Source organism: Triturus cristatus, chromosome 7, assembly GCF_964204655.1.
Source record: "Triturus cristatus chromosome 7, aTriCri1.1, whole genome shotgun sequence".
In the NCBI taxonomy this organism is placed as follows: domain Eukaryota; kingdom Metazoa; phylum Chordata; class Amphibia; order Caudata; family Salamandridae; genus Triturus; species Triturus cristatus.
Window position 1 is genome coordinate 1077452154 of NC_140590.1, and position 23390 is coordinate 1077475543.

At 44.0% G+C, this 23390-nt stretch overlaps 1 protein-coding gene across 1 annotated transcript in view; it reads left to right on the plus strand.

Annotated features, from left to right (window-relative positions):
• Window positions 1-10685: 10685 nt before the first annotated feature.
• The window catches only part of LOC146811122 (sulfate transporter-like), a 56912-nt gene continuing 44207 nt past the window's right edge, over window positions 10686-23390 (plus strand). Inside the window, exon 1 of the mRNA XM_085618192.1 lies at window positions 10686-10776. The gene's annotated coding sequence lies outside the window, so the exon portion shown is untranslated. The remainder of the gene's footprint in view (window positions 10777-23390) is intronic.

A 23390-nucleotide genomic window follows, 5' to 3' on the forward strand; every position in this document is an offset into this window, starting at 1 on the left:
CCCATCTATTCAGCCATGCTCCCAAATCTACTTTGTTCACCGCTCATTTACATGCTCTTCACTGGCTGCCAAAAGTATTTATTTTAAAATGCTGTGCTATATGTACAAAGCTTGGTGTGGCTACGGTCCCAGTTATTTGAGCTCACTGATGCATCCTTATGTACCCAATCACATCCTTCATTCCAGCAGCTTTCATCTTGCCAGGGTTCCACATGTAAACATTTTTGGCTAGGCGGCAGGTCTTTCTCCTTGCTTGTCCCCACTTTATGGACTCTAACGCTGCTGCAATGCGCCTCCTTTTTGGAGTTTCGCAAGCTGCTGAAGACTTGACTGTTCTAACAATGCTTCTGCCAGCCTGTTTCTTACCTCTCACTGGGGAACCCCATTAGGTTAGCCATGCACTTTATAAATCCATAGATAGATAGATAAGTGGATTGATGCATAATTGGCACCAAAGCAAAATAAGAAAGTGCAGACCAAAGCCTTAATGGATGATTCAAAATAAGGATTTTTTACAGTGTGACTCAGATCACACAAGCAGAGCCTAACAGACAGACAAAGAAGGGCTCACTGCAGTTGTCGTCATTGGATAGTCTACATATCCACTACCCAGAGTGCTTATGCAAGATCGACAGCTGCTGTACAATAAATACAACATTTTTTTCCCCGATGTTGGGTGGAATTACTTTTGGCCGACACTGACTCGGTCATGAGACTGACTGAAAACTTGTCGGTGGTCCCGACCACCACATTAGGATGCGACCGAACATTGTTCAGTCGCATTCCTATATTTCACTATGGGAGCATGCATTACGGCCGTAAGCCCGCCGTAATGCATGCTCCCATAGTGAAATGGGAGGTGTGGTTCATCCCTGCACCCCGTGTCAGGCACCTCATTGTGCCTGCCCCAAGGTGCAGGGATCAACTGGGGGGCACCATAGGTGTCCCCTCGGGCCCCAACTGGAGGCCATGCACCAAAGGGGGCCGTACTGGGGGCCCCCAAACAACCCTTCCAACATGGTTTCATTGCCGGACAGGACGGCATGGAAACCATGTCGGAAAGCATGATTGTAATCTCAAGGGCAGAAAGACCTGCCCTTGAGATTACTTACCACCTTTCGACTGGCGGTCGGGCTCTCTAAGCCTGTCGGAATCCGGCCGGAATGATCGGCAGGTTTAATTTACGGGTCATATCATAATCGACCCCTTAGCCTCAAAAACCCGTCCCCTTGTACCTATTTAAGATTCATACTTGCATTTGCACTCACTGCATACTTTTAGTAAAACAAGAGAGCATAGAGAAATATTCAGCTGAGAAACAACTACAGCACACATTACATTCACACAGACCAGTCAGAACCATTTGTGGGACCAGTAGGAAAGTGCCCATTTTGTATGGTCACCCCCCACAAACATTTTTGCTCCAATGCTGATGGTTATGACTCAGATAGTCCATTGGAGTCCACGAGCCAGACCCAAGTGCCAGTGCTTTCTCCCTAAAACTATTATATGTGAATTGTCAATCCCAATTGACAAGGACTTTACCCCCCTTATAAGTCCCTAGTACATGGTAGCAGTGGTGCCCACGGCAAGGGTGGTAAAGGGGTCCCAAGGGTTTGCAGTACTGTTTGTGCCACCCTGAGTGACCTAAATAAACCACTGACAGCAGGCCTGGCATTGCAGACTGCAGGAGCAGTGCAAACTGCTTGAGCTTTACTCGTGTGGCAAAGGCAATGCACAATCTCTGGAATGTGCCAGTCACCCCTAATGAAGGCCTCCTAAAGCCCAGGAGGCAGGGTGATTTATATAAAAGGTGTGGACATATAAGGGCAATCTTATATGATCAGATAGTGCCCTTTACCATTAAAGGACACTATAAATGATAGAGAGTCCATACGATAACATGGGCTGGCACCTTGACAAGCCCGAGGTCAGCAGCTCTATTATAGTACCGCCCAAATATGTCATGTTTGGTATCAAACAATGTGCCTTCTCATCCCTTACATGAATCCTGTTTGGTGAGTGAAGGGGCATGTACCCAGGTGGCTACCTTAGAGGTTGCCCACTTGGTTGCCCCAGCTTCCCTGTGCTTTGGCTGGCAAGCCCCTTTTACCAATTTGCGGCCACCACAACAGGATTCTGACCTCCCGCCAGGCAGTGTAATCACTCCCAGTCATCAGGGATAAAGGTTTGGGCAGGAAGAAGGTCACACCTCCCTCCTCCTAAGCAGACTAGTGAAGTGGCACATCGAGGTGGTGAGCTCCAAAGGCTGCGCTGCCTCTGATATGCATTAGGGCAGACTCCCAGAGCAGGAAACAACCTACCCCATGCCCCAGGCACATTTGTACCCAGACAGGTGGAAAATTGGTTAGTCAAGGAGGTGTGCACCCCAGACAGCTAGCAACACTTCTAGGGTGGGCAGGCTGGTCTACACAATAAAATTAGATTACTGCTATCTTTAGAAATGGCAGGATAGTGGGTTCATCCCCCGGATGTGGTCACCTAAGGGGCGGACAAGCTACAGGGACTAGCAGCCCATTTGCTACTGGTTCCCACACCCTAAACTCCCCTAAATATAAGATTTAAGGGACACCTCTGACACCAGAACCTCCGTTCTGAACAACCTGCATCAAAGACGAAATAAGAAGATATCTTTTGCCACGTAACGCCGCAGCCACACTCACCAGAAGCAGGCCAGCATACCGGGGTGCCCACGCTGTGTGTCTCCCTCGCCGCAGGATAACGATCCCGGACGCAGCGAGGGGAGACTACAGCTCCCGTGAGCCACTGCGCCCCTGTCGACTTCCGCCACCAGCGCGCCCGGAGGCGCTTTAAAATCAGCAGCTCCCTCGGTGGAGCGGGGGATATCTTTTTCCACGTAACGCCGCAGCCACACTCACCAGAAGCAGGCCAGCATACCGGGGTGCCCACGCTGTGTGTCTCCCTCGCCGCAGGATAACGCTCCAGGACGCAGCGAGGGGAGACTACAGCTCCCGTGAGCCACTGCGCCCCTGTCGACTTCCGCCACCAGCGCGCCCGGAGGCGCTTTAAAAACAGCAGCTCCATCAGCGTCGCGGGACGCGCGCGGGCGGCGCCGGGCTGAGCCCGGGCAGAGGGCGGGCCGTCTGTGGCCGTCCGGGGCTGGACTAGGCTGGGCTGGGCCACCCCCCTTTCATCGGTAAGATCGACCTGTTTGGGGTTTTGCCTGTGAACATCGGGATCTTGAGGCACTGCCTTCCTAGGACTATTGTTGAACTGGCTGTTGTTAGAAGTGTACTCAGGACTTTTGACCCGAGAAGGCTATGGCAAAAAATGCCAGTAAGGGCTCTGTTACAGGGGGGTCTGGGACATTAGATGCCTACTTAAAAAAAGCAGAAAATGCCGTTTCTAGGCAAATAGAAATAGTGGAAAGGAGGTTATCTTAAGAGCCTTTAACCCAGCCTTTAACCCAGCTTAACTTGGAGTTACAACCTGGCGATCCTTCCAAAGGTTTAGGTGTTGAGCAAGCTATACATCTTCTATCGCCGGCCCTTGTTCTAGAATCTAGTCCTGTTATCACGCCCCTTCTTACCAATGTGCCAACCCCCCCCCCTTTTCTCCTCCAGTCACACGTACTAGGCAATTAAAGAATCCTCGTGTTGCCCTTGTCAAAACTTCTAAAGGAAAGAGAAAAGCTAATAATGCCCCTAAAGGAAGTCGACAACAAGCTAAGTTACCCAGGCTCAAAGATTCTGCACTTGGGTTGGATTGTCAGGATAGTAGTGTTGTGGGACAGCAAATGGGGAATAAGGGCAATGGATGTTATGAGTGTACTGTTCAAGGGGAAGTTGTCACAAGGGGGGAAAAGTCAGATGAGTTGATTAAGCTTATGGAAGAGCGACTGAGAGCGATTATATCGCCAGTCATTGATAGACTCAATAAGATAAACGATAGACTTGTTCTGATCGAATGTCATATAGCGGGTCAGAACGTATCGTCGTTGAGGCAAAATACACCTGAACTCCACTCTCTTAATGTAGTTACTTCGAGAGTTTCGGAGTTGGTTGAGTCTATGACAGCCCCTGTTGTTGGTAATATAAACCCACCACCACTCGTTTTGGGTTCAATCCATGGTATTAATGCGGGGATGAGGGGGCAGATTGAAAAATCAAGTCCACCGGTGGAGAGCATAGGAAAAGAATTTCTTTTGCATTTGCCGCCGGAGGCTTGTCCATATACTGTTATATTAGCTAATGTCCCGAAAACTTCTGCTGGCAGGGAAGAGCATTGGTCTTCATTAAAAAATAAAGCCCTTCATTATTTGGCAGGTAAAACAGTTTTGGGGAGTCGTCTCTATGAATGTTTTAAAATGGTTAGAAGGGTCTCAAGGATGGGGAAGTCTAACAAGTCGTTAAATGGTGACTGTGTCGTAGTGAATTTTAGCTCTCCTGACATAGTAGACCTTATTTTGAGGCAGGCAGGGTCGAGCAGAATATATCAGGATTATGTTAATGTTCTACCGTTGGGTTTCTTTTACCCACCGCACAGTCAAGGGCCGGTAAGACCTGGAGAGCATACTTCTCAGTTTATCCCTGCTAGCAAATCCTTGGCCTTAAGTAATAGATTTGAGGCCCTTAGTTCTTTAGATGTTAATGACTGACTTAGTCAGGTTAGCACTCACACCCATAACGATGCAACTAGTGTAGTTCCATCTATACACCTTGGCCCTCTATCTTCTAGGGAGTCTACTATGGTATGCAGTGTGAATTGTGGTGATTTGATAGATACTTTTTTATCCCCTCAGGCCGTTAATGAGTTAGGAATTACTCAGAGGAACTCCGACGCTGTTTCGCCAGTTGGGAGTAGTATTGTTCCTACTGACGTTATCGGTAACTTGAGCGTTGTAGTGCCCGTTGATAGTGAGGAAGTTGATTCTCATTCCCTTCCACCTAATTCAGAGATCACCTTAACACAAGAGGTAGGTTGCGTGGGGGGCTCTCTAGTAATGGATAAAATCACCACACTTTCATGGAACATAGCGGGTTTACGTTCTAAAAGAGATGATAAAAATTGGAGGGACTTCCTTTCCACCTTCCATATTATTGCCCTTCAAGAAACATGGGAGGCGAATGACCCCTATTATCTGGATGGGTATCAGTCTTTTATCAAATATGCTGTCCCTTCCGCTATGGGGAGAGCTCGAGGGGGCCTTTTGTTACTATTTAGTTTAAAGTTATTATATAAAGCAGAACTGATAGTGACAAATTCCTTACACATTTTGGCAGTAAAACTTGAAGGTCCCAATTTGCCCTCTTTTTTAGTGGTAAATTTTTATAATTCATTTGCCAGGTCTGATGAAATAGAACACCTGAAAGCATTGTTCACATTCCTGGACGAGTATGATGCAAAGAATGTCACACCTTATTCTCTTTTACTTTTTGGCGATTTTAACATTCACGTATGTCATCTTAATTGTTATGGTTTTAGTAATCATGATTTTTGCCGCCAGGAGGCTATTCATTTTGAACACTCTAAGGGTGGGATATATCTGGAGAGTATCATTTCTGCCCTTCATTTATATTCCCCGACTCAAGATTCTTCGTTTTGTGTTCCTACGTTCACTGGTCAGGGTCATTATAGTACGATTGACTATATTTTCATACCTTATCCTCTGAGGGACTTGATAGGTTCCTTTTGCGTTATTCAAAATCTCCTTAGTGATCATAAGCCGCTTACGATGGAAATCAAAGTAAATGCCTTGGCAAAGGAAATCTCACTGCCTTTGATATCCAATACAAATTTAGTTTCTACTAGCCAGGGTAGACGCCTGAGATGGGATGTTATTACTCCGGCTGAATTCATTGAGAACTTATATAATAATAATAACAAGGATTTCAGTTTATGTCTGTCGTCTGAGGCGCTACCAATGGAAGTTCTCAGTGCCTTCGATAGGATAACTAAACAAGTAGCCGGTAACCTCTCCACTCATGGGAGACCAAGGCCTAAGAAATGTAAAAGTTGGTTTGATCATGCTTGTTCTAGTGCTCATTTCGCTCTTATGTCGGCACTGAAAGAAAGAGACAAAGATTTAAATAAGATTGCAGAGGCTAGAAGGTTGTACAAAAAAGCAATTAAGGACAGGAAAACCCAGTTAAGAAATTTGGCATGGGATGAACTGTCAGACGCTAGTGTTCTGACAAATAGTACCCAGTTCTGGAAGGTGATTAATAGCCCACTTTTCAATGAGCTGGAGAACACCAATAAGGATTGTCTCATCCCACCCGAGAGATGGGTGGCCCACTTTAGTGGTCTTTATTCGGAAATTCATGATCCTGACCCACTGAACTATGCGGATAGTAATTTAGCCTCAAAAATTATTTTTAATGAAGAAGAAGTCCTGAAGGCCATTAATACAATGGCAAAAGGTAAAGCCCCAGGTCCGGATGGCGTTCCGGCGGACCTTTATCGGGCTGACCCAGGGTTTTGGGCAAAACTTTTAACCATCGTTTTTAACGCTGCCTCTAAGGCAGGTGCTCCTAAATCATGGGGCAAAGCTGTTATCGTTCCATTATTTAAAAAAGGGTTAAGAGAAGACCCGGCATGTTACCGGCCTATTTCTCTTTTGGATTCCGCCATGAAAATAATGGGTAAAGTTGTCCTAGCTCGTCTAACAAATTGGTTGGAAGATAAATCTATAATTTCCGACCTACAATACGGGTTTCGACAAGGAAAGGGTACAGTGGGTCAATGCCTTAATTTGCATCTTATTATCGGGAAATACACGGTCGCGAAGCAGGGGGACCTTCATTTAGCATTCATGGATTTGTCCACTGCTTTCGACCTTGTTAACCGTCAAAAATTATGGGCTTTATTAGCTGTTTTGGGGCTTGACCCAGTATTGTTATCCTTTCTGGCTGTTATTCATGAGGACACTACCGCTGTCGTCCGCTACAGTGAAGACAGGAGTTTATCAGAGGCTTGGCAGGTAAAGCGTGGGGTTAGACAGGGATGTATTCTTGCCCCCCTGCTTTTCTCGCTTTACATTAATAATCTGGGTGAGGTTTTAAGTTTGATTAGTAAAGATATCCCTAGAGTCGGCTTAAAATTAATTCCCGCATTGTTATATGCTGACGACACTGTTTTATTGGTGAGAACCGCGAGAGGCTTGCAAGCGCTTTTAAACTGATTTAATGAATTTATGGTCTCTTTAGACTTATTAATAAATTTTAAAAAATCACATTCCATGTCAATAGGTGCTGGGAGGGCTAAACGGGTTAAATTCTACTGTAATGGGCAGGAACTTACAAAAGTGCAGTCCTTCCCATACTTGGGGATTTTATTTGATGACAGAAGTTCTTGGGTCATGCAACGCGCCCAGAAAAAGAACATTCTTGCTAGAGCCACAGGAGCGTTGTTGGGCTTTGCAAAACGTCTGGGGTGTAAACCACTACCTGCACTCATGAAAATCTATAGAGCGAAGTGTGTACCCATGGCCCTATATGGTAGTGAGGTATGGGGTTATAAGGCCTCGCCAGAAATCCAAACAGTGGAAAATACCTTTTTTCGTAAACTGCTGTCCCTTCCTCCCTCCGCACCAATTTTTACTATACACGAAGATCTGGGGGTGGGTTATCTCTCTGATGAAATCTCTGTGGCGCCGTTACTAGGGTGGCTTAAAATGTGGGCTCAGCAACCCCCGAATTTAAGCCAACTTATTGTTCAAGATTGCTTGTCCCTTGATGAAGCTATGTCTATCCCTTGGTTTCGATACATCAAAAATAACCTGAAGTCACTCGGCTGTTCTGAATTGTTTGATAGGCCATGTGCATTGAGTAAAATTAAAATAAAGGCCTTTAAGAGCCAATTCTTGAGCAAAGCCATGTCACTGAGGGAAGAAGAAGAACTGGGAAAGCCGGCAGTTAGGAGGTTTGTCATGCTAAGTTCAGGTAGTGGGATTCAGTCTTACCTGACCTTTATAAACAAACCATTCCATCTGTTTCTGTTAATAAGGTTTAAGCATGGCATGCTTCCCTGGCTTTTGGCTTACCCTAAGGGTTTTTTCAAAGAGGGAACCCTGGGGCCTTGCCCCTGTGATAATAGCTCTGAACAAAATATGTTGCACATGGTTTTCTTTTGTAAATTTTACTCTTTACTCCGAAAAAAATATATTGTGCCTATCCTTAAAAATGATAACTTTGTACAAGTGAGGCCTGCACTAGTCTATCTGCAAGTGCTTGAGACTCCGTTGGTATGTTTTGGGGTAGCCAGCTTCATTACAGGGGCTATCAGGCGCAGAAATAGGGTTCTATCTCATTAGTAATTCTCCCCAGGTCCTAGGAGCATTATTTCTTAACCATGGTACATGGAATGTTGAAGCAGATATGGTTTTAGGGATTCGTATTAACTGGATTTATTTAAACTGACATACTTTTATTGTGTTTGGTGCCAATGTACTGTATTATATCTTTTGTGAATTTCTTGTACCTGCCCGTACCATGAATTATTGCATTGTGCTTTGATGGTTTTAAATTTTAACCGAATAAAGCAAATTTTTGACTTGACTTGACTTGAAATAAGAAGAGACCCATGTCAGCGACAACACGACTTGCACAAAGCAAAAGAGGGATACCCTGCACCTGTGGCAACTTTCTTGGAACTGCTTGATTGAGACTTGTCATAGGCTATGTCTTTGTTTCCCAGTCAGAGGGACCCCAGTGGAAGCCTGAAGAACCCTCAGACTCCCCTGGACTACTGGCACTAGTCCCCTGCAAACTTCAGGTAAAACAACGCTCCAGATTTGAGAATTGCTGGCCATCGGGCCCTCCGAGAGATCACCCAAATCCAGGGGGTCTAGTGCATTGTGGGAACTTAGCCCTGCCTTCCACGAAGTTACAGGCAGCTACCCCGTTCCCCTGGACCACTGGATGTCAAAGTAACTCTCTGCTCTCCTTACAGCTGCAAAGGCTTGTTGGTCGTCAGTTCGGCAACTGATCCCTTTACTCGATGCTGCATTAAGAGGGAATGTCATCTGACCTTTGACCGACGTCAGCAACCACTCCCTTGTTGGGTATTTGCATCTTTTTCACCCACAGCACCAATTCAGCGGTAAAAACAGCTGCTGCGCTCCCTTTCAGCACCAGGGGCAGCCAGGATAACGCTGCACCCGGGCTCCACGGGCCAGGTAAAATTGAACTGACTGTCATTTCTTGGTCCAGGCAGTAGTGCCGACATGGCTCGCGGGTTGGGGATGGTGTGCGGGGTCACCTGGGGAGGGGGGTCGCGTGGGGAGGGGGGATTAATAATAAAAAATAATAAATGTAAACCTACCTTTTTCACCGGCCTGGGTCCTGCATCTTCACTGCTCCTGCTCTCCTGCCTCCAACAGCAATAGGAAGCAGGCAGCCAGGCTCCCTCCCCTAAGCCAATCACAGTGCTCCAGTGGAGCATTGTGATTGGTCGGGATGCCGCCCAGCCAGGGGCTGTAGGGGATGGCATGTTCTCCATGCAGACTGCAATGCAGCCTGCATGGAGAAGGCCAGAGTGCGCATGACTGGTTTGGGCGGCCCAAGAGGGCCGATCATGCAGTCTTTGAGCACTCGGGAGTGGGCAAACCACTCCTGCCCTGCCATGCCCTGCTCCGAGAGCAGGGCAGCTCAGCCCACCCAACCGCCCGCTATGCACAAAGAAACATAAAATGGTAATAACCAAAAGTTACTACCATTTTATGCAGTGGGGCGACGCTCCTCCACCCTAGCAGAGGAGCCGCCCCTGGTGCCAGGAAACTCGACCTGCAAGTGACCAAGTCTCACTAGTCTTTTTTCCTATTTACCGCAATGTTGCGTTTTCACTGTATTATTCTGCACTGATTTTATAGTGCTTCAAAACTGTTACTCCAGTTATATGTATGCTAGTCTGTTGTTTTCAGTGTCTGAATTAAAACACAAATATAATCAGTGGTTAATTTGTAAAATAAAAAGTGCCGGGGCTCTTCTCAGGAGACAGCGCTGACAGGAGAACTGTGCTGGTGCAAACTGCCTCTTGACTAGAGCCCTAGCACTTATTACTCTGGAGAGGACTTGGCCTAATGGCTAGAGCTGCCGATTTCGGAGCTGGGGAACCGGGTTCGAGTCTGGGTGTGCCTCTACATCCTGTGATTCTGGGGAAAATCATGTGCCTTCTAAATGAGTGTGTCCTTAACTGATGCTATAATCGCCGGTGTTGAGGTAGGTGCCGGTGAAAGCACCGGCTCAAATTAAGCCCTAATATACTCTATTTTTTTAAACTGGTGTTGGATTTCTTTCGAATCATGTCACTTACTTATCATCCATGTTGGTACTCTGAACCATCTTGGATCCTCCCCTCTTACAGCCTGCGGTACCGACTCCCGAGCGCAGTGACCACCTCTACATCTCCTCGCGACCTTCTAAACTACAGTCTAGCTCGGCCCTCCTGGGCGCCACTCCAGACAGCTCCTCCGGCATCAACTCTGCTGTTTAGGGACATGTCACCACTATTGACACTCACTTCTTCCGACACTCATTCCGGGCGTTGCACTGTCATGTGTGTTGAGTAAATGCCTTTCGACAGAGCGATGAGTTTAAAAACAGTGCTCAAAATAGGCGACCGCTTGTTTTCCAAAACATTGTGGTGCGCCCGAGGGGCTGTTTTGGTTGCCTCTTAGAAGTACATAAGGTCGAGGATACCGTCGGACATGTTACTGTTTTTTGTCGCTGGCTCTGGCGTCCGAAGCTGGTAAGGAAGAAGAGGAAAGACCAAGGAACCGCCTACAGAGAGCAGGTAGTTACATCCAGTCTGCCTTGCCCAGCTCGAAAATGTATTTTAAAGCAGGAGCACAAAATCATCTCTTTCGAGGGACTGGTGCAAATATTGTTGGCGCCTCAGTTACATTTTGCCGCTCTGCCCTGATAATTAGGGCATATTTGGTATTTGCGAGGCTAATCTCACACTCGCCTGATGGTGGCGCTGTAGGTAACTGCCTAAAAGTGCCTTGTCATGAGGCCACTGGAAGCTGCCGGTTCCAACCTAGCACTTATTCTGCCGTCTAGGAAGAGAAACTCACATGTTCTGATAATGGGGTTCAAGCTCTGCCTTCTCGTGTTTAATTCAGAGGGGTCGCTGCAAAATGGGATTATAGAATTGCGTTTCTGATTCAAGGCTGGTACCTGTGTAGAATCTGAGAGTTATCTCTGCTGTCTGGGGTACCATAAACTGGGTCTATGGGGTGGCAGCAGAAAGGGGGTATAGGTACAAGGAGCCGATCTATAAAGTGCGAAGTCCGAAATCACCTTAAACAGTTTTGTTTCAACTCTACTCTGTTGTTATTTAATTGACTACAAACAAACATTTATCTTACTGATTAAGTCACACACTGCAGAGATGTTTGTCTTACCCAGCAATTTTCAAGATGTAATAAAGGTAAGATAACTGAGTGGTTAATACACTTTCTGGAGAAATCTGTGTGCAATCTAGTCACAGCCTTGTCTCGTTATAAAGTAGCAGAGAGGGTTCATGCTCCTGCTACAAAGCATAATATGTAACATGCAGGTCAGAGATTTGTATTTTTATGCAGACAGCTCGGTGGGTTACAGCTTTTACTACAGAAATCCTTGTGTTATCTGCAGGTCACACATTAAACGTTTTGTAATACAGCTCAGTTATGCATCTGCATTGAGGAGTTTCATACAGAATGCAAGGCAAAAGAGTTTAGCATTACTGTTTTTTCTCAATCTTTTGTTATTCTACGTTTTGGCAAAAAAGACTTCTTTGCATAGTAAAATGACCATAAAATGTAAACCTTCTTAGTTTGGATGAATAGCTCGTACACACAGGACTTGGAAAAGTGAGAAACCTGCCTTCAAGCCATAGCTTAACTTTTAAGTAATTTGAGTGTCTTTTGGCAAGCTTCAGAATTTCCCTATTGGGTGCTTTGTCTCAAATGTGTCAGATATCCTGTCTGCCTTATTACAATCGTATTATATTGTAAAACATTTTTAATAAGACAGATGGAAGAATATCAGCCACATTTGTGACAGAGTTCCCATCTGCCAAACACTAAGGGCCATATTTATTAATCTTTTACGCAATGCAACACAGCAAGGCAACTAGTTGTGCTGCGTTACACGAAAGGGAGAAAGCAGAAATGCGCCATATCTTCTAAGAATGCAGCACACAAAGAAAGTGGACGTTACGAGGAGAAATGAAGATATTTAGTTATGACAGCCTCCGTTAGGTGCGCCACAATGGCAATAACACAGGCGTGCTACCTTTAAATGTGGGTTTGCATCAAACTCTTTGGGAGCTGCATGGGAATGCCCATACTCCATCCATGTAATGCCTCCCAGACACAAAGTAAATCAAAGCTGCGCTGTGCACTGTGTTGGATTTTATATTAATAAGCTATGCAAAGTCATGCAAATTGGACTTTGTGTGGCTTATGAAATACAGCCCTATAGTTTGCGGCTGGACTGTGTTAAAAAAGTGATGTGACCCTTTTAGAAATTGGGTTTCTGGGTGGCAGAGGCATGCACCCTGTCCAAGCAGGAACCACAATCCTAGCCAGGGTAAGTCACAACACCCCCTAAATTATCCTGTGCTCGCCCACTGGTATCTTGGCACAGAGCAGTATGGCTAAACTTAAGAGGCAATGTAAATAGTAACACAGTGAAAACACCACAAAAAGACTCCACACCAGGATAGAAAAATAGAGCTTAATTTTTATAAATAAATCAAGACCAAAATGACACAAATCCAACAAGGAGAAGTCGAGATAAGACTTTTTAAAGATTACATGTAACATAGCGCTTAAAAGCAATAATCACTTAAATGGTTTATCTGGTCGCACTGGACTGGGGCAAAGTCAAAAGTTCAGGCCGACTGTGATGGATACAGAGACCCACTTGAGCCGGACAAGTACCTTCATTCGGTATGTGTCCTCGTCGTGGGAGATGCGAGGTGCAGCCAGAGCGATGTGTCGGTGTCGAGACACAGTGGATGAGATGCATCGATTTTCTTCTTGCAACTGCAGTGATGCATCAGTACTGAGTGCAAATATCTGGTTCCAAATGCGATGCACAGCTGCTTATCCTGCAGTATGTGATGCACAGATTTCGACTGCGATGAACTGGTTCCAAAGGCAATGTACCGGGTCAGCTACATGCAAGAATAGAGATGTACTCGTTCTGACTCATGCAAAGGCAAAGATGCACCATTTCCAATGAGGATGTGTGGGTTCTGTTTGTAGAAACACCTTAGGTCTCACTTGTAAGGGCTCACTTGTAAGGGTCCAGTAGTTCTTTACAAATGGTCACAGGTCCAAAAGTGTATTTAAGTCATGTTGTCTAGTACTTATACCCACTTGTGCCTTTGAAGGGGGGAGACTTCAAAGAAAGCTTTGAAGTGCACAGAAGTCCTCCTTTTCTGTCCTGGCTCCAGACTCACTACATGGGGTATGCAGCCCTTTCTGTGTGGACAGGACACAGCCTATTCAGGTGTGAGGCTGTGCCCAGCTCCTCACTCCCATCACCCACGATGGCCCATCAAGACTTACCTAAGCTTCCTTTCTGTGGGGCAGTCTAGAGGAAATACACACAGACCGGCTTTCACCCAGCCTATACTGAACAGAGACAGGCAGTTGGCACCAAATGATTAAAGTAAGTTAATGCTAACTTTTTAAAAGTGTGATTTGCCAAACTGTAATTTAAAATACAACTTCACCAAAGGATGTGATTTTAAATTGTGAGACCAGTGACACCAAACTTGAAAAGTCCATCTCCTCACAATTGGGAATTACACTTAAAAGATGTAATAAGGTAATCCCAATCCCTCCTATGGGGGAGATAGACCTGCAGTAGTAAAAAACGAAATTCACTACCAAGATATGTAAACTTAAAAATACCTGTTCTACCTTTTAAATACATTGCACCCTGCCTTGTGGTTTAGACAGGGCCTGACTTAGGGGTGACTTATTTGTATAAATGGAAGGTTTAGGACTGGAAAGAGGTTTAACCTGCTAGGTTGATATGGCAGTTTAAAACTGCACACACAGGCTATGCAGTGGCAGGCCTGAGATACGGTTAAGCGGCTACCTAAGTGAGTGGCACAATCAGTGCTTCAGGCCCACTACTAACATTTACTTTACAGGCCCTGGGCACAGGTAGTGCCACTTTTCTAGGGATTTATAAGTAAATTAAGTATTTCAGTTGTGGATAAGTCAATGTTGCCATGTTTAAAGCAGAGAGCACATGTACATTGACACTGGTTAGCAATGGTAAAGTGCGCAGAGTTCTAAGGTCAGCAAAAATGAAGTCAGCAAAAAGTCGTCACACAGAACATTAATGTGCCGTTACAGAATATTATGCATGTCGGCCCTCTGTCCTAGTCATTAGATGTTCACCGGGTCTTATTGTCAGCATGCTTGCGGCCCCATGATATTTTTTTGGGTTTAATTTAAGGTTGATTTATCCCTTTGTCAATCTGACACTTTGTTTGAGGTCCGCGCAGATCGGGCATGTTAATCTTTCGAAGTACAGAACCGTATTCAGGATTATGATGAACCACAGTTCCTTTCTTGATACTGCACATGGGCCACAATCAAGAATCCTCTCCCAATGCCCCCTCCCCATTTTCTGTCCTCAGAATCCAGCTGATTCATATAGCATTCTTCTTAATTTAGGAACTAATTGTCCTAAGTACTTGGACATGGACAGAGTCATTAAATTATCCATGTGGCCAAATTCCATTCAATGAGGTTGCGCCCAAAAGCTCTGAGTATGTTATGAGCCCTCCTCCTCTTTTACTAATAATTAATATATGATAGCATGTAGAGCACTGATGTGCCTCCTTTTTCTTCTGTGTTTTGCAGTGTTCTGCATTTTGTATGCCTGGAGCAACTCAGCCCCTTCCATTTGACTCCACTGTCGATCAGAAAGTGTTCTGGCTAGGTGAGCTCCGTTGCCATTTAACCTTCCTTAATTCTTGACACCCCGTAAGGTTGTATTATCATCAATGATGCTATGTTTACCAACCCTGTAGGTTGCTCCCCACTAGTCCTGATGAAGACCCCACTGTAAGGGCTGAATCACCGTCTTCCAACTATCGGGGTCGAAATGTCAACTTACTCTCCACTCAGACCTGTACTCATTTAAAGCCCTAAGTTTGGGGGTGACCCTCCAGAGACAGCCATTTTCCAACAGACCCAAAATTCAAAATGTTAGTTAATCTGGACCTAAATGAGGCCTTTTGTTTCCTGGTATCAAAGTTTCATACTCCACCTACCTTTCAGAATAGCTGAGACTGGAACAAAATGGGTATGTATTGCTCTTTAATTCTTGCATTTGTGTTGGTGCTGCAGGACCTAAAACAAAAGGCAACCCAAACACCCACCTGGTTGCTGCTCTTAACGAAAAATTTATAAAGTGTGGGTGCCACTGAACGTGTCCCGATGTCGACAAATTACCCTGGTGTGCAGCAGTTCTCACTGGGGCCGTCCTGGATCAAAGATGCTGCTCAGTAATAGCTGTTGGATCCAGGATGTGGCTAGATTGCCCTAATTTTCAGCACTGATGAGGAATAATTATGTTGTTGAATTGCAAAGCTTGTTTGCCTTCCTATTTGCTCTGTATATAGATGGCTCTTGTCTCTCTATTCGTATTTCTGAATATCTGCAGATCTGTGTGTCGATTTTCTTGTCTATATTTGTCTCTCTTTGGTACTGCCTCGCTGTCTGTGTTGACGTGTATGTGTTCCTCTGTCTATTGGCATGTATATGTCTAAACATCTCTACAATGCAGAATGCTCAAACTCTTAAATCCTGCGATTGTGATATTTGTACAAACAACCTGACATTTTTCTTCATATGCTTTTTACCTTTGCTGTCTCTGGCGGCCTTCTATGGCCTCAGGTAAAATGTCTTGAGTTGGTGCGATTGGTGCCAGGTTATAGGGGCTTGTGGGGCCTGGGCCCAACCCATTATTTATAAGTGCCCAAGCATTGATGCTTGACCTGACAGCCTTGGTGTGGTGTTCCCCAAACGTTTTGACTTCTCCCGTCCTGTTTTCAGAAATTCATTTTTGTTGGCCTTCGGACTCTGTGCACTTTACCACTGGAACCAGTGGTAACATGCTTGTGTTCACTCCTTAAACATGTCAAAATTGTCTTACACAAAATTGGCACATTTATTGACTTATAAGTCATATTAAAGTAGTACTATATGTACCCAGGCCCCGTAAGTTTAATGCTACTAGTGGGCCTGGAACACTTATTGTGCCACCCACTTAAGTAGCCCTTTAAAACATGTCCCAGGCCTGCCATTGCAGCCTGAGTGCAGTTTTATACTGCAAATTTGAGTTGCGAAAATAAACCTTTTGCCAGGACGAAACTTTCCTTTTTAATACATATACGTCACCCCTAGGGTAGGCCCTAAACAGCCCATAGGGCAGAGTGCAGTGCATTTAAAACATTGGACATGTACTTTTACATGTCCTGGCAGTGAACAAGTCTTAAATTTGTTTTTCACTGCTGCTTTGTACCCTCAGTGGACTGCACTACTACTGGAGCTTGCCTTGCTGCTTGATCCAAGAACTACCAGAGTGACTCCAAAAGTCAGTTGCTGACCTCTTATTCTGAGCTATAGGAACACAACAAGCCCTAGAGGTCATCCTGCTTAAGCCCAGTTGACCTGCTGGAACTGGACCTGCCTGGACCTGCAACCAGTCCTGTCTGACCCCTGGTGGCCTCTGCTGGAATGAGTCCCTCATCCCCTAGTGCAGCCTCCCCAGGTCCTGGACCCTTGACTGGGATCGGAGTGCTCTTCTCTGTAAGGAAAGAGAAACTCTGAAGTTTTGGGCTCTTTGCGATTGCAAATGGTCCTGTTTACACTGATACTTTGCCGTCCACGAGAAATGCCTGGTAAATTCCAACTCTTCAGACCACAGCGACTGCCACTGACAATTTTCATTGTGAGATTTGCACTTCACACTACAGCAATGGCAACCAGTGGTGATCGCCAATGCGAAGCTCCAGCACTACAGTGTCGACCGTCCACGGCGCTCTCCCTGTTCCTCACAGATTCCTCCACTGCAAACTGGACTCTTCGCTCCAGACTTTGAGAAAGTAACTTTGAGTCATATATTCACTAGCACACCTACCCATGACTGTAAAGAAGGGTGCGATGAGGTTGTGAAAGTCCCTCTTATGTTGCACTGACATTGATGCGCATAGCCTATGCTTGTGAGCTCTTTCATTCTATGATCTTGTCAATGGACCATAATGTTTGTAAGGGCATTCTGTGGGGCACGTTCATCATCTCACCTCTCTATGGAATTGCTACAAAGACCTGCGATCCACCAATATTTGCCAAACTTGGCTACTGTGGTCAGTACTGTCTAAAATCTGCTGATTAATAGTAGGCTCGTGTGGGAGCTTCATGCAGAGAAAGGATAGCTTTGCTATATATACCTACATCTAAATTAGGCCTGGGTGTGAAATTCCGCTCCGCTCCAACTCTGCACTCCATGTAGCACGCGGATTTCTGAAAAACTCGCAGAGCGGAGTTTTTTTCTCGCTCGCGCTTCCCAATGTTAAGTTGGCGAGCGAGGAAAATCTTACTCCAGACCACCTCCCAGTGAGATTTCTCAGTGCGGGCGGTCGCAGACGGTCGCTAATGTTTGCGTTAAGAAACCCTCAGTTCATGTTGAGGAAGCTGCCACTCAAGTAGAACATCTACTCGAGGGGCAGAAAGAAGGAGCACCCTGTTGCACTGCAGGTGGTGACGTTTGTGTTGATTTTACAGCACGGGACAAACACGTTGTAAGAAAAATCAGCTAGAACTGCACGACATGACGTACTCTGCTGCTTGCGGAACTCCGCATAGCGCAGTGGAGGTTTTTGGTCACTGCGTAGAGTTTCATGTAGCGGAACTCGGCCAACTCCTACCAGGCCTAGTCTAAATATATCCTGCAGGTTCTCACCTACAAACTGCAGCACGCATATTACATACTTCTGCCTGCCCGAGGAAGTCTTGCTTTCAGAGGCTATACTGTACTGAAGCAGTTGATCCAGCGCTCAGGAACCTAACATTTCCCAAAGACAGGGCCCAATTTCCATTACCGAACAAGTCCCTTTGCGCTGGGTTAGTGAGATTCTAATGACTATACCAACTTACCAATTTCCATTTACTAGCACCAATTCTGGCGATGTAATCTTTATTTAGTTGATTACGTTAGACAAATTAATACTCCAAAATAAAGACACTTCTAATAAAGACAGACTCATTTGTAAATCTTTATATGTTTATGTAAATAATGTGAATAAATGCTCATTAAGTACAACTCTTCAGCAGAAATCATATATTATCATCACAAGGCAAACATCATCGAAAGAGAAATGACAAATTAACAATCAATGACAGTGCATAAAGGAGTGGATAGGAGAAGAGACAAAAGACTAAAAAACAAACGCATTTGCAAAAGGTTATGCAAATACAGATATCAGGCTATACTAACCCAATTAGGAAACGCTATTCCCTGGCCACAAGAGCAGCAAGAGCCCCTCAAGAAGATTTGAAGTGGCAAAGACTAAGTCAGGATACACAGGAGGAAACAGCAAACCAACAACATACGACGATCTCACCCCAACGGTCAGCAAAAATGTCTGCCCAAACCCCTCCCACCAGGCACCTCAATTATACCCTAAAACCCAAAAGACCAACCCACATAAGTATCTAACTTAGGTCTTTTCACACATTTGATTGGTTAAGGAAAGGGGTGTTCTGTCACACCACTCATTACATGTCCATCAATTTTAAAGACTTCATTGTTTTATTCATTCAGATGACATCAGCATCCACCCCGGGAAACTCAAGTCCGGGCTACTATCATCACTTTCCTCTTCTCCGGTCTCTTTAATATACTTTGTATATTATCCGCTGAGCGCCTCTCCACAGAGGAAGCTTCCTTCCACGTTTGCCGCATTTGTTCTTTCATAAAAGTTCTTGGCAAGCACTCATGATTCAAAGGACATGGTTAAGTTCCATTTCTTCTCCTGCTCTCGTCCCTCTAATTTCTAGCTTTTTATTTCCCAACTTTAACCCGTTATTTGTCATGCAGAATAGAAAAAACACTCTTCTACAAGAAACAAACACAAACATTTATTATTCACTTGTAAATTATTTTTTCTACGCACCAATCCAATGCTGCATGTTAACCCTGCGCATCCCACATAAAATATTAATACCTAGCTTGTCGTTAATAACATGCACTAAAGCAGCATTAGTACTTTTACTTTACATTAAGTCAAAAAGCATTTTGTGGCCTACTTCAGTGATTTAGTTCACACTTGTGCAGTAGCATTTTCACTCGTTTTAGGCCTTTTCCGTTAATTTTTCACTGCACACCGTTAGTAAATGTTACTGGGGGTTCAATCCGAACAGGTTTCTTTTTACACGAAAACCCTGCCCCATCACAGTCTATACCCATATTGTGAACGATTCCAACAAAAACTCCTCCTCTGCTTTTCTTCATTCTGCTCCATTTCTCTTCTTCCGCTCCCCTCTTTCAGTGCTTTAGTATATTGTTTTTCTCAATAGCTTTCACGTTTTTTTTTCATTGCTTCTCTCTCCTTTTGTTAGGTTGACACAGTCAGCCCGCCTCTAACCTATTTTTTCCTACCTTGTGAATCTCTTAGCTTCTCTTTTTTTTGGCTTACACTGAATACAAAAGTTACTAAAGTGCTAAAACGCGAAGTTGTGGAAAGTGGAATAGTCTTACCTTCTTCGTGCTGTGTGTTTCCTAAAGAAAATAATCTTGTTACAAGTCCTCTTTTTTACACTCGCATAACCTGAATAAAAATAAGACCTTTTTAAAGAACTGGGCTAAGTGGTGTTTTCCAGCATTTTCTGCTTCAATGTGGGTGGAATGATTGTTGACAAAGACATAGAGGAAATCGTTAATATTGTTCATGTCTGTGAAGGAAGTACAGTATTATACCTGTAAATTGGACTGAAGAGGAAGTAGGTAATGTCTATGTTGGGTGTATGCAGAATATCAGAGAAACATTGTGTCCTAAATACTGTTTTCAAAATATATTTCCGCATTGGGCGTGGATTTTCTATAATTAACTCCAAAGGGATGACATTTTTGTAAGCAATATTTTGGAGACACTATTTATACCACATGATATTGTGATTTCGGTTATGAGGTACTGCACCCGTGAATTATGCAACACCTTCTGGTATCACATTCATTTACCTTGAGGTGTGAAATAGCGCCCATGGTGTTGATAAATGAGGAGTGCCAAAGACAGTGAAGTCATGAACTGTTTTTGTCGGTTTCTCAAAATGAAACTAGATGTCGTTGGAATGTCAGAGAGTTTGATTCTCCATGGATTGGAGGTGCCAGTCGGATTGACAGACACAATTGAAGAGCCCAAAGAGATTTATACAATGACACTTATTCTTCCTTAAAATGGTTAATGTCCTTGCAAATTGGCTGAAATAAGTGAATGAGAAAAACCATGAAGGGGAGGAACTAATTAATTAATACCGATAATATTCATTCTCTTGGATGGTTGTCGAATATCATTGTCCCAATTTCTTTTTTGTTTTTAAATTATTTTATTGAGCAGAGCATTGAGAACATAATAAGATCAATAACGTATGAGCATACATTAAAACCATTTGACACAGAAACGATAGCTTCTTCTTTCCCCAAAAATTATTTTTAAATCACGGCTATAACAAATGTCTAGCGTAAATTCACTGATAATTGCGAAATAGCAAAGTGCAAAAAGTGCATTAAAGTGCAATAAGAAAGTGCGAGTGCTAGTGCTACAAATACTAAATTGCAATACTAAAGTGCTCAAATACTTAACAACGAGTAATTCTAGTTCCTCCAAACCATATCGAAGAATGATAAGACATCTATTTAATTCTAGATAGCGGGTGATATTTTCCCTCTATTGGATTTTCCAAATTGCTTAAAAACGTCCAATTCTTACTGAATTTCCTGGAAGCTCCCACCCGTCTTGCGTAAGCTTCTTCAAAAGCCCGCGTCACTTTCATTTTATTAAACCATTTGTCATGGGTGGGAACATCCCTGGATTTCCAATTTTGAAGGATTAAAGAACGAGCTACCATACAAGAAATAGAGAGAAAAGTTGCCTCCGTTTCTGTTAAAATCGTTCTGTCTCTACAAAGTCCAAACAGGGCAGCCTCGGTCTCCGGCGCAACACTCTTTCCAAATGCCTGGTTTAGGGCCGAGAAGATTGCCTCCCAAAAATACCTCAGCCTAGGACATGTAAAGAAGATATGGAGCCAGCCCCCCTCTCCATCTGCCTAGCAACGAAAGCACCTATTTTCGGCATCAGGATACCTTTTCTCAAGTGCTTCTGGAGTGGTAGGCCAGCCACCGAGAGAGGAAGGCCATTCTTTTGAAATTGTCTGCTCGTAACGATTTACTTCCTAGATGACATAAAGCTTCCCATTCCTTAATGGAAAAAGTACATTGTGTTTCGCAGACCACTCTTTCCAGATGGTTATCTATCAAAGGGAGTTGGCCCTGGTCGTGAAGCAGATGATACCAATTCCCTACACCATTTACTTTAGCCCCAAAGAGAGCTACCACAAGTTTATTTGGTGTATCAAGAATACCATTAACATTTTTCACAAAATGGACAATTTGTAAGTATTCAAAAAAGGCAGGTTTCCTCTGACACCCGACCCTTAGCAGCACCTTTTGCCAGGAGATCACCCTATTCTGAATAAAAAAATATCTAAACTCTCCTAGGCCGCAACCTTCCCAATTATTCAAATGGCTTGATCGAATCTGGAGGCCGAGACATTGTCCCAACTTGTCATAAACACAGTATGGCGTCGTGTTGGCTTAGTTCGATGACATTGTTAGAATATTCAATGAGAATGATATAGTCCTTGGCAGCCAGTCTGTAGCAGGTTGAACTGGGCTTGTTGAACCACCAGATTGTAAATATCAGCCACATTTCCAGAAAATTCACAATGTGTTTGCATAAAGTAATGGAAATGGAATTAATTTCAAGGACAATTGTAAATTTAGTTTGCCATTCTAAAAACTTTGTTTGTTTTCTTTAAGGATTGCAATACTCTACGTGTTCTTATATCCAAGTCTCATAATGCAACACAATTTAACTGCTGCTTGAACCCTCTTACGTTTATTGGAATAACTTGCAAGTTTACTTTAGAATGTCACTGTTTTATTTAAAATTCTAATCTTCTCCAGTAAACATAGAGGTCATTCCATTCAGCTTCATATCCTCAACATTCAGAGGAAGGGATATTCTGCCATCAATGAAAATATATCTTATGAGGTGAAAATTGCTCGCATTTCCATTGATCAGCAAGGGAGCTAGGCCTACAAACAGGGGAAAATACCATGTAGAGATAGAACTTTCCATGAAGAATACGTACACTCCACATACTCTCCCTGGGCAATTTAAGGCTTTTAGGTAAATTGATATTTTAAAAGAAAATGTATGGGTTCCCAAATCTGAAAATCCTATATGATGTCAACATCAATCGACCATCTATTGCTAGCTTGGTGTGAGTTGTTTCTTAAAGTGTGACTCCCACTAACAGTGAGTGAGACTGAAGGGGGAGCTTGTATTATACTGGGGCATAAATTATCCTAGGAATGGTAGTCCACCTAAACGTCTTTTAATAACAAAAAAAATGTAAATATTATACCGCACTTTCGTTAGATAAAAAAAGAAATCACAATCTTTCTATTATGATCTAGAATAAACATACTCATCCATATGACCTGGCGATAGTACCAATAATAGGTTCTTTCAAAACCTAGCAATATCAGGCCTATCTAGCCCATAGATTGTTGATGAGGGAATTATGTTATGTTATATGTATTTGTAGAGCGTGCAATCATCCACTAGGGTATCCTGGTGCTGAGCAGGCATACAGTCCTTTTCTAGAGGCAGGGGTTACTTGAAGAGTCAAGTTTTCAGCTTTTTGTGAAACTCAAGTAAAGAAAAGGAGGCTCTAATGTGTAGTGGGAGGTCGGTCCATGCTATAGGAGGGATATATGAGAAAGCTTGACCTCCAGCTCTTTTCTGTGTGTGGGTAGATGTGCGCCATTAAGAGTCTGGATGAGAGGAGGTGTCTAGCTGGTTGATGGAAGGAGATGCAACTGTTCAGGTTATCCAGGCTTGTCTTGTGTAGTGCTTTGAATGTGAGGGTGAGGAGTCTGAACTGAGCATAATTGTGAATTAGGAGCAGTGGAGCTCCCTGAGGTGTGGTGGGATGTGAGTTCCGGGTGAAAAGTTGAGGATGCATCTGGCTGCCACTTTATGGATAGTTTAGTCTTCTGGTGAGTTGCTTTGTGATTCCAGTACTGATGGCGTTCCCGTAG